The following is an 11874-nucleotide window of genomic DNA, read 5'->3' on the forward strand; positions in this document are numbered from 1 at the left end:
CAGATCCACTTGAGTCCTGCCGGAAGGACGGTCTCCCTAAGGACCAAGCCTTCTTGTCCGGGAAGAAGGGTCAGCCAGGGTCCAGGATCACTGTCTGAAGACGGGTCTTAGGGCCACGCCTCCCCTCCCTAACCTTGCAATGAGTAGTGGGCACAGGTGTCTCTGGGCAGTGCAGCCCCTTGGCTGGAGACACACCTGCCCCTTGGTCTCCACTCCCCACGGCTTCACACTGACCCGCCACCCTGGAAGCCCCAGAGCTGTGTGCCTCAGCCTGCATCTGGGAAGGGCACAGGCCAGGCTTAAGGTCACCATGCCAGCCTCTCCCTCAGAGGGCAGAGAGAGCTGGGCACAGACCGGGATCCCGAGCCTCCCTTCCAGATGCGGGATTGTGGGGGTAGGGGTGGGGGACCGCCCTCTGGATGTCATTTCTAAAATGGAATGAAGGATAACCTCCCTGCAGGCTTCTCCTCAGGATTCAAGACTGGGATGCAGAGAGCGCGTAGCCCGTTAACGAGCACATGATAAATAACAGCCCTGACTATTATCTAGTTATAGAAGCGAATGCCAGGCAAAACAGCACGATCCTTGGCAACACAAGCAGGTTGATGCTTGGGCCATTCCAGGGCACGACTTAACTGCCAGAGTCCGGCCAGAGGGAGAGCTCGTCGGGCAAGTGAGGGCAGCCTGGGGAATGGGCAGCACTTGGCTGGCGCGGTGGGCGTGTCGGAGGGTGAGGTGCGAGAAGGGCTGGCCAAGGGCTACCAGATGGACTTGCTCCAGCTACACGGTTTGTGAGGCCGAGATGGGCTGACCCCGCGTTCCCTGGTGTCCGAGGGCTCCGAGGCGCGTCCTCCGTGGCGGCCCAGGGAGAGCCTGGGTGGGTCCCGGTGGCGTGCAGAAGGAACACCTGTATCACACGTGTAGACCTCATCTGTACACTGACCCCTGCAGCACGTGATTGCGAGGACCCTACTCCACGCTGGGTGGAGGACAGCCAGCCGGGGAAGCGCAGTCACAGCCACCCTTGCGGCCGCTGGGTAGAAGGTTCCAGGGACACCAGGGCTGGCGCAGCAGGGTTGATGGGCAGCTGAACACTGACGGTCAGTAGCTGGTCTCCCCTTAACTCTGCTAGAGTCCAGGCCTGAGAGGGAATAGGGATGAGCAAGGCCAAGTGCCTGCCCCTGGGGCGCCGCCGTCACGCAGGGCTGGCAGGACCCACACCCAGAGTGGAGGGAGCGGCAGGCCACCGGCACCAGGTGGGCTACGGGCTCCGCTCAAGATGGGAAGCTGGTGGCACTGGTCAGCGTTCCCCACGACCCAGGGAGGTGCCCGGGCCGGGGCCTAATGGGTTAACGACCATGAAGAGGCACAGACAGCCTGATGAGTGGGGAGCACTGGCAAACCCCAAAGCGGGTGCCGTTTCTCCAGGCTACAGCCCAGAGGTTTTCTTTCATCATAATTAGTTGGCTGGGACTAAACGCGCAGCAAGTAAAATCCCCGGGGAGCAGCAAGGACCCCGCGATAACCGCCACGTTCCCCGCATCGGCCACTCCGTCTCCAGACGCAGCCCCTCAGAGTCAGCCATGCGCTTGCCCTGGGAGGGGCCAGGTAGGCGGGTGGGGCTGCAGGAGAAAGTGAGGTCGGAGCTCCAGAGCTCCACCCACCCCGGCCCTATGTGCCCCCTCGGCTCCTCCACTGAGCAACCTCTCTGCCTGAGCCTAGAAAATGGGTTAAGCTGGACTCCGGTTTCCGGGAATCTGGAAGCAGCCTTGCAGCTTAGGAAGGGCCGGGGGCTTCCGATGGCCAAGCTCCCTCTGACCAGCCCCTTCCACCCTGCACCTAGCGGCCTGTGTGCAAACTCGGGCACTGGGTGATGTTTCTAAAAGCAACATCAGAGCCTCTCTGATCTATTTCCTAAACACATTCAGAATCGTACAAAGAGGGACCCAGGGACGGAGAAGCTCCTCTTGCAGGCAATTATCTTAGAGCTAAATCAGCCAAGCAAGCAAAGACCCAACATCAAGGACGGCCACTGCTGTGACGTTTACGGGAGGAAAACTCAAATCAGCTCGTCAGCCTTCAGCAGAACGGGGTGCACTGATCTGCACTTCGTGCAGGGGAATCTCAGCAGGGGGCTGGCAGGAGTCGGGGCGCGGAGGAGGCCGGCGGCCTGAGGTCCGGGCCAAACCCTGTGCACAAGTGAGCATCGTCTCCCTGAAGCCTGGAGCCGTGGTCAGAGGTGGGGGCTGTTCCGGGAGCGTTCTCTGCTGCACCCAAGGTCACACCCAGCCCGGCTGGAAACTGGGTTCTCAGCGGTGACTCGGTATAGCCAAGAAAGTGACCCAAGGCTCAGCATCTGTGGACGTGGACGATGTCACAGAACTCAGAAGCGGGAAATAGCTGGCTATAACACAGTAAGTGCACAGCCCGGGCTTGCGCACACAGGCCCGTCTTTCTGCTCAGAAACTGGGTGCTTGCTAGCGGGGCTTGGGGCTTGGTCACCGTTTCCTTCTTCAACTTTCCGAATTTTCTGAACTGTTTTTGCAATAACGATGGAGTCGCAGGGTGGTCGCTAGTTGCGGGGGTGGTGACAATCTCCTTCAACTTTCTGAATTTTCTGAACTTTTTTTTGCCATGACGATAGATTTGTGTTATAATCAGAAGAAAACAATAGAGCTATTTTTTTTTTAATTTTTATTTATTTATTTATTTTTTATTTATTTCTGGCTGTGTTGGGTCTTCGCTTCCGTGCGAGGGCTTTCTCTGGTTGTGGCAAGCGGGGGCCACTCTTCATCGCGGTGCGCGGGCCTCTCACTGTCGCAGTCTCTCTCGTTGCGGAGCACAGGCTCCAGACGCGCAGGCTCAGTAATTGTGGCTCACGGGCCCAGTTGCTCCGCGGCATGTGGGATCCTCCCAGACCAGGGCTCGAACCCGTGTCCCCTGCATTGGCAGGCAGATTCTCAACCACTGCGCCACCAGGGAAGCCCTAGAGCTATTTTTAAAGGCAGGCAGCTGACACCTCAGAGAAGGGGAGTGTGGCAGGCTGGGGTGAAGCATCCGGGGCATCAAACTTGCTGGCACCGCACATGACCTTATAGGCCAGGGATGCCCCTGCTCGGATAGACCAAGTGCTCGGAGGAGGGGCCCAGGGCAGAGGGGTGAGGGCAGGAGGGAGGAGGCGCCAGCCGCTGCCAGTGATGAGACAGCTTTGTCACTAACATACGGGACACCCCTCTGCTCTCCCTGGCTGCTCTCTACCCACACTTCAAAACACACACACAAACGCAACACCTCCACCAGGGAGGGTTCGGGTGGGTGGGGAGACAAAACAGTACCCCTTTTTGGAATGACAATATGAGGGAGGAATACAGCCCCGTCTGGAGGGAAGGTTCTGCCCCGTGGTGCAATCGACCAGCAGGCAATTCCAGACAGTGCCCTCGTTGAGCTGTGTGTCCAGCAACGGGGAGGGTCTGCATGAGCGGTCCACACCCCAAGTCGGAAATCAGCACACAAAACCCCGCTCTTCCTGCAACATTAACCAGCCCAGACCAGGGGTTTCTAACCAGTTCTTCTGGTTTTGCTAAACTCCCATCCTGCCTCTGAGGAGGGCATACGTTCCCCCCACCCTCCCTCCCCCCTTCCCTCCCCCCAGCACCAGGTCCTCCAACAAAGAAATGAGGAGCACCTTTGACCTCATGTTTGCCTGATGGATGGACAGAGCTTGGGAAATGACGCAGGCGCCGGCCGCAGAGTGGCAAGTAATGGTGGGAAATTAAACCAGCCTCCTTGGGTCATCCATCATTAGAACCTCATTCCTTGCCCCCTGCCCAGGGTCAGCCGCGCTCTCTCAGAGCAATCCATCACCCTGTGGGCTGCAGGATTATGAGACAGCATCTCTCTCTGAGGCCGGGGCCAACCAGACACCCAAAGCCCAGTGCTGGCTCACTCGCTCGGAAATGCCTTTAAAATGCTGTCCTAAATGAGGATTTCATTGAAGTGTGATAAGGCATCTCACATGTGTTTAAAGGACAAAGTGCTCCTGGAATTAAGCAACATTTAAACAATCACTCTGCCTTCTTGGCCGTGGCCTCGCCCCACCAACGGCCACCCACCAGGCCTCGGGCAAGCTTTCATTTATTTGCTCATTTAAGAGAAACGTAAGAGGCAGAGACAGTCCTTCATGCTCAGCAGATCCCGTTTCATGGTTCTCCTTCTGGGGTCTGGGAGGTGGAAGACCAGATGGGATGTGGGATGTGGGGTCATGTGGCCAGTTCTAGCCAATGAGATGCAAGCAGTCGTTCCAGGTGGAGGTGGTTCCCTTCCATCTCTCTCTTCCCCACCTTGGGAGGCATGCAGGCCCCGGGCTGGGTTACGGCAGGGAGAACGGCTGCCCTGGAGAGTGGCCTGGCCCCAGAGCCGTCTCTGTGGAAAAGGAGCCAGTGTGGGCGCAAGCACCGAGGATACAGTTCCCCGGTCACTGCAGCCGATGCAGCCCAGAAGAACGCCCGCACGGGGCCCTACTGCTTGCTGGGTGGGGACTGCAGGGCAAAGAAGAAGACGGGGGTCTTGCCTTTGGCGCTTGCAGTCTTGGAGAAACCGCAGAACCACTCTGACTGCCTCATCTCAGAAACGAGGTACTAGATTCTGAGCAAAGAAGGTCATCTCCAGCTAGCCAGCGGCAGAGCCCCGATAGGCACCTGCTCGGTCCTGTACTCCAGGCTCCAGCATCGTTCTTGGTGGGGCTGTTCTAGAAGCTCTTGAATTTCAGGGTGAGCTGTGGGAGCTCTAGGTCGGTTCGGTGACGCAGATGGAGCCACTGGGGTCACGGGACCAGCTGAGGTCGGAGGCAAGAAGTCCCCGCTCCCTGTCTGGCCGGCTGGTTATTTTCTGTCACATCTTCCCCTGAAGGCGTCTGTGGAATGAGCAGAGCCACCGGGTCACAATCACGGTCTGGATACATCATCCTGACGCAGATGCACTGGCTTGGTAGGGGAGGCACAGGTCAGGTTTATCTAAATAGAAAACTCACCAAGCTTTTGTCAACAGCGGGAAGTCTTTCAGCAAGCATCTATGAACAGCCTGCTGCATGCACAGCACTCAGTGCCCTTGAATCCTGAAGTTGTTCGAAGACCAGGATGAAAGATGTGAGGAGAACACTTGGAGTGGGGGAGGGAAGGGGAGGGGGAGGGGAATCTGAGTTCAGGCTTCGATTAGTCATTTTTTCTCATCTTTTCAGGGTTTCCAAAAGTCTGGACCCATCATGAACCCAGGGCTGGGAAGGACCTTGAGGGCACTCCAGTCAAACCCCTCCCCCATCCTCCCCACCAGCCCACCATCCCCTATGATGCTCAGATTCTCTGCGCCGTACTTCCAGGAGGGCCAACGCCGGCTCTCCAAGCATCTCTGGAGACAGCTGCTGACCTCATCCCGAGGCAGCCTGGGCCACTTTGGGTACCTGGAGTGCTCAGTGGCACGTCCCACAGGGGGATCGATCTCCAGGCATCAGGTGGTCAGTGGGTGCCCTGACCGCAGTGCAATCTACACAAGGGCAAGCTGCACCTCTGGGGCTGGCATCAGGGGCTTTCTGGGCCCCCGGCAGGAATCAGGGAAGGAATTTGGCCTTGAAGACACTCCCAGGTACGTGCTCTCAGGGCCAGGGTGACTCCTCACCTCTGTTCTTGAAGAAACGTGTCACGTGTCTCGCATCTCGGAGACTCAGTGCCCCCCTGCCGTCTCCCCCATCCAGAGTCCAGAGCTGGGGCAGCCATCACCCCCTCGCCTGCCCCTGGACCCTAAACAGCCCCTGGGAGGGCATCACCTCCCCCGTGGGACATCAGTCCTGTGCATCCCTCCAGACGTCAAAGCAACAGGACAGAGCTCAATCCCTTCTCCGAGCGCCTCCCTGCGTCTTCCAGAGCCCACCTTGGAGGGCCTCCTTTCAAAATGTGTCCTCTTCTGCCTGCATCCCACACGTTCCACGCCCCCCACTTCCGTGCTGTTAAGGAGACTTTATGCTGCCTCAGATGTAGCATCTTTGTCAGTTTTCAATGTGAAAAATAAATAATTACAGGGGTGTTGACAGGCTGGTTAAAAATAGCCCCTTCTCTTAAAAGGTGAAAACTTGGTGAAAAATGCGGGCCCCTGGGGGTTGGGGGGATGGGAGCTTGCCTCCGTCCAGCCCACCCACTATCCCGGGAAAGCCAGCCCGCTCCAGACTCCGGGGGCCCAATCAGATGCCCTGACGCTCCCTGCCGGCCTGTCTCCAAGCCTGATGTCCTGATCAAACCAGGTGGGAGGCCAAGCTGCCCTTGAATCTTGTTATCATGACACATAGCTTTTGATTCAAGGAATGTGACTTCCCAAACGAATCGCCTTTTATTAGGTACTATCACTTTAAAAAGAAAAAAAAGTAGCATTAATTCCAACTATGTGCCATGCCCTGGGATTGATTCTGCTGTCAGTGTGTCAGGAGTCCCTTCTTCATGGAAGAAGCTCTGTCATCTTTTATGCCAATGTCAACACCAGCCAAGCTCTCCTGAAGTGGGTCCAAGGACCGCAGTCTTGGCGCAGGAAGGGACCACTCCACACAGACCCCAACTGCAGAAGCAGTGGTGGCCAACATTCTGGAGATCTGAGAGGCTTGAGGAGTAGAGGGCAGCGGTGGAGGTGGGTGAGAGGGTGAGCGAGGCCCAGCGGCTCGCAGCCAGGCCCGGCGGGATGTGGGCAGTGCCAGGGCCCCTGAGCTATCTCCCGGGGGTCATGCTTCCCGCCCCTCCTGCTCCACAGCCCATGCAGCTGCCAGAGCCCGACTCAAGGCCCCGATGCCCTGCCTGGGACCCCCGAGACTCTGTATCACCCGTGAGTCCCCCTTCTGCAACCCCACAGCCCCACCCATCTGTGGGCCCATTCCCCAAAGCGGGTGTGCATCCTGCCTCTGCCTTCCACGCCCTCCTGGAAAAACCCCCTCCTCATCCTCAGAGACCATCCACGGTTCCCTCCTCTGGAACCTTCCTTGAGCCCGGGCCTAACTTCCCCTGAGCTGCACACAGCACAGGCCTCCTGGAGTGCACGCGACCCCCGCCCTGACGTGAGCCCTTACTCGCCACTTTCCCCGTAAGGATGTGCTTTCTTGGGGCACAGGAAGGACCGCCTACACTTGTCAACCCACTCGCAGGCTCTGAGCACTACTCGTCAATAAGGCCTTGATTTAATCTTCTTCACCGTCTCTAGCTAAAGAGCTACAACTGCCGCCTCCACTGCTGGGACCACTTTCCTGGTCAAGTGGCTGCAGAGCTCCGTCCTCTGTGTAAGTCAAGGGGCTCCTCCCCCAGCCCAGCTGCTCCCGGGCCCGGCTCTTGTCCGCCCACCTGGGCCCCTCTGCCTTTCTCAGCCAGGTGACAGAGGACAGCTGAGATGCTGCCGCCAGGGAAAGGAGAGCCCAGCCAGCGAGCCCACTGCCACCTCTGCCCCGCCCCGCCCCGCCCCGCTCCGCCCCACCCCACACCAGGCCTCGCCTCCAAAAAACCACGCCCACGCCAACGCCCCATCACACCCTGCCACGCCCACACCCCCTGCTGCGCCCTGCCAGGCCACACCCCTGCCACGCCCCCATCACAGCGCATCCCTGCTGAGGCCCCACCCACCTGGCAGGTCCTGCCACCTCCAGCCTCGGTCCACGCCCCTCTCTCTCCCTGGGCGGCTGCAGCAGCCCCTTGCCGGTCTCTGTGCCCTCCTTCAGTAACTCCTCTTCATGGCGGCAGCGTTCGGCCTGCTAACGCACAGCCTGGACCACATCCCTCTGCTGCTTTAAAGCCTTCCATGGCTCCCGTGGCCTGGGGACGAAGGCCACGTGCTTGGGCTGCCATTCAAGGACTCCACAGTCAGCCCCCGAAGCGGGAGCTGATCAGTCCTGCCTCTTCTGATTTTGTCGCCCGCCCTTCCTCTCCGCCCTTCCTGGTGCCGTCACTGCATCTGGACCCCTCATTCTGCCTCACACCCCACAAAGCCAAGCCTAGACCCCATTTTTCCCACGAGACACCCTGATTGCCATGGTCAGAGGTGGCCTCCCGTGTTTGGGGGGGGGGCGGTGTTGGCCTTTCCTTTACTGGTTTTTATAAATAATCATAGTGAGTGTTTCTTGAACCCTCTCAGGGGCCAGGCCCTGGGCTGAGGCCTTCCTGAGCGCTGTAGCCACAGCCACGGGAGGCTGGGAAGGAGGCCTGCCCACTGTGTGAGGTCAGTGTGGTTTGCTGAGTGAATACTGAGCTTTTGACGCAATAGCTCTGACCGGGAGTGCTTAAGCTATGGGGGAGGGGATCCCAGGACCCTTGAAGAATATCGTGAACGTGGAGTGCACATGGTCACAAAGATCCACCCCGTTTCTGGTGCACTCTCGGTCCCCATCACGCCCTCCAGATCTGTCCTCCAGGCTCTGGTCTCTGCTGCCCGCTCTCCCCTGCCCCCGCAGGCCTGCAGCCCTCCTCCCCACCGGCTGGAGGGGACGCTTGAGAGAGGGGATCGGGCTGGCAAGGAGACTGCACATGATCCCAGAATGTGCACTTGAGCTCCACTTAGCTGCCCACTGTTTAAAAATGGAAGGAAGGGATTAAAAATGAGCAAGCGAGATGGCTTTGTGTAAAACCATCAGCAGCCGAAATGTGCAGGCTAATTTGATTTCCGCCTCCTCCTGCTCCGAAGGGAGCAGACGCGAGGGCTGAGCTTCTCCAAAGGCAGGAGGAGAGGACTGCGTGCAGTGGTGCAGTTGCAGAGCGCCTGCCTCTGACAGCTGCCACTTGCAAATCTCCCCAGCTTCCTCCAAGCACCGGCATCCCAGTTGTGGCTCCTCACAACTCCCCGCTGTCTGCTCTGGTAATCACCCGGATTCCAGAGCTGCACTGGAGAAGAGAGAAAAGGGCCAATTGGCCCAATAAGCGTGAGGCTTCTTGGGTTCCTGGGTTGTAAGCCTTAGCAGGCGCCATGAGAGCGCAGAGGCAGCTGCGGTGGGCCGCGTGGCACTGGGCCGGCTGGGAGCCAGGCTTTCCCCATACCCTCATGTGTAATCCTCACGACCACTCCATCCAGCGGGTGGGTATTAGTCACCTACGGCTACAGTAATAGGGACAAGTGACCGCCAAGTCTTGGCTGCAGAAGACAACAAAAAACACTCATATCTCAATCTCTGTGGCCTACTGGGTGGTCTCAGGTGGGCTCAGGGTCTCTCAGGAGGCGGCAGTCGGGCTGGCAGCCGGCGCCGACTCATTTGAAGGTTTGAGTGGGTCTGGAGGAGCCTCTTCCAAGCTCAATCACGTGGCTGTTGGCAGGAGGCCCAGTTCTCCACCGGGGCTGTAATGACAGCATGGCAGCTGGCCTGCCCAGCACGCACCATCCGAGAGAGGGGGAATACGGCCACCCAAGGCAGAAGCCACAGTGCCTTTTATAACCTAATCTCCGGGGACGTAGCACCCCTTCTGCAGATTTCCGTTGGTCACACGACCGACCCTGGTACAGAATGGGAAGGAGGCTGGCAAGGTGTGATACCAGGAGGTGGGGTCACTGGGGCCATCTTGGAGGCTGGTTTCTACATCGTTTCCCCATTTTGCAGGTGAGAAAACTGAGGCTCAGGTCATGTAGGTCGCTGGCCTGAACTCACACAGCCCGTGGGGCAGACCCTGGATGGAACCTCAGCATGTCTGACTCTGGGGTCCTAGGATTCCCATGGGACATGGGGGTGAATTCCAGCTCTGGTACAGCTGCTCATGCTGATGTGTGACCTTGACAGTGTCACTCGTTGATCTGGGCCTCAGTTTCTCCATCTCTTCAAAAGGGATGATAATGGCTGTACCAAGATGGCCCCAGTGTCCTGAGGGGACCTGGGCAGTGGGCAGGGGAGTTTGGCTCTGTCCCCCCATCTGAGTTGGCCTCGGGGTCTGGCTGGAATGGGCGGACCCGGCCTGGAGCCAGCACTAATCCCCCCACAGCCTGCATGCAGACAGGGAAACTGAGTCATGAAGGGCTGTTACTCACCCAAAGCCAGCTGTCGGTCAGGGTGGGGCTGGGGGTCAGGGTCAGAGCACACGGACCCCATGTCCCAGAGATCTTTACCGCAGGACCTGCCTACCTGGACGGAAGGTATGAGACTCAGAATAGTAACAAAGGTGGTTGATGAGGCCTGTTCTGGGCCACCTGGGCTTTATCGCCTCACCCCTCACTGCCACCAGCCCCACCCTACCCCTCTCCCAGCGGCTGCACCATCATGACCTCCACTCAGAGGCAATCACTCCAACACCCCCAGAGGACCCTCTGTGCATGTCCCATAAGGAGTAGGTATTAGTCAGTAGGCAGCTGCTGTAACAAACATCCCCCCACCCCCGGCCCCAACCTCAGAGGCTTAAGACAAAGTCCGTTCTCACTCAACACACCGGCCAGTGTGGGAGGTCCAGATGACAGCTCAGTCGGCAGCTCCTTTCTCCCTGTTGACCTGCCTTGACCCCTCTGAGTCCTTGGCCCTAGTCCTGATGGAGGGATTGCTGGTGGCGGGCCCAGCCACAGGACTCTTGTGAGCTGCATCACTTCTGCCCACATCCCACTGGTCAGAGGACAGACACGCGGTCCCTCCTGACTGCGGGGCTGTGTGGTCTTCTTGCCCTGTCACCCTGTTCCCCCGGCCCCACTCTGCACCCCCAGAGGCTGAGCTGCTGTCTGGCTTCGCCCACCCTTGAGGAGAGGCGTTGAGACCCACTGCCTGGATCCTCAAACCCCGGCCAACAGCCTTGGGAGGCTGAAGCAGCTGGCAGAAAGCTTCACCGGAGCCCTCCTCCCCAAACACATGGCTTCGCCAAAAGGCCCAGCTGGGCCATCACGTGGCTCTGGCCCCCTGGGCAGCTCAGCATGTCACTGTTCGTGTTCAAGTGACAATATTTTCACGTGAGGAGGGGGTGCAGGTGGGCTGTGTTGGGCCCATGGGCCTGAGAGCCAGCTGGAGAACCAGCCCACCTCTGGGCTTTAGGGGAGACCATGCTCGGTGGGGGGCGGACTATCCGAGTTCATGCTGACTGTCCCCTGGTCAGAGCAGCCAAGGCCCAAGAGGTGGCCCCAGGCAGCCCAGGCCCTGCCCCTGCCAGCTGAGCAAGCATCTGCTCGGCCACCAGCCTCCTCCTGTTGTCACAAAGGAGGGGATTTGGTGATATGTCACCCTGGGAATTCAGCACCGGGACTCGGGGTCTGCACACGGGGCCCCATGCTCACAGTGGGTCCCTGCCTTTGCCGGGGACGTGCTGTGACGCTTCTTGGTCTTCTTGACCCTTGAGCAGCCTGACCTGTCCCTCCATTGCCAGAAGAGCCCAGGGGGCTGGGCCTCCACCTGACCCCTCGCTCAGTGGCCAGGTGGAGGGAGGGGAGGGAGGGAGGGAGGGGGGCTGTTCCCCACCAGGCCTCTGCAGACACACAGATCGTCACATTGGAAGCTGCTGGTCCGTGCGGCAGAGGGTCTCGGGACCCTGCTCATCACCTGGCTCGTTTTCACAGCCCCCAGTCCTGCTGAGCTCAGATATACGGCACCTCCAAGGTGAGCCTACACCCAGACGCACAGCTTACAGTTGGCCCTTGGCTCCCCCCCTCACTTGGGACAAACACGCTTTCCCCCCTCCGCTGCCTGGACCTTGAGATTTGTGCAAATGCGGTCCCTAGGTGGAGGCTGCACCCTCCTAGGACCTGGTGACATGGAGATTTCACAGCCTCCCCCTCCCCGGGATGCCCGGCAGCCATGCCTGCGGGACATGAGAGGGCGCTGCGCCCAGTGACTGAGGCCACACAGCCCCCGGCAGGGGCAGGGCCCAGCGGGAAGGCCATCTCAGGGCTGGCAGAGCTGGAGGGCAG

The 11874-nt window shown here is 59.2% G+C and overlaps 1 long non-coding RNA gene across 1 annotated transcript; it reads left to right on the forward strand.

The window, feature by feature from the left end:
* Positions 1-1561: 1561 nt before the first annotated feature.
* Positions 1562-6079, forward strand: LOC309664702. Its single transcript, XR_014265991.1, has 4 exons — positions 1562-2414; positions 5047-5144; positions 5237-5637; positions 5747-6079. It is a non-coding gene; the product is annotated as an uncharacterized lncRNA (long non-coding RNA).
* The last annotated feature ends 5795 nt before the right edge of the window (positions 6080-11874 follow it).

Source organism: Balaenoptera physalus, assembly GCF_965194825.1.
Source record: "Balaenoptera physalus genome assembly, chromosome: 7".
NCBI lineage: Eukaryota > Metazoa > Chordata > Mammalia > Artiodactyla > Balaenopteridae > Balaenoptera > Balaenoptera physalus.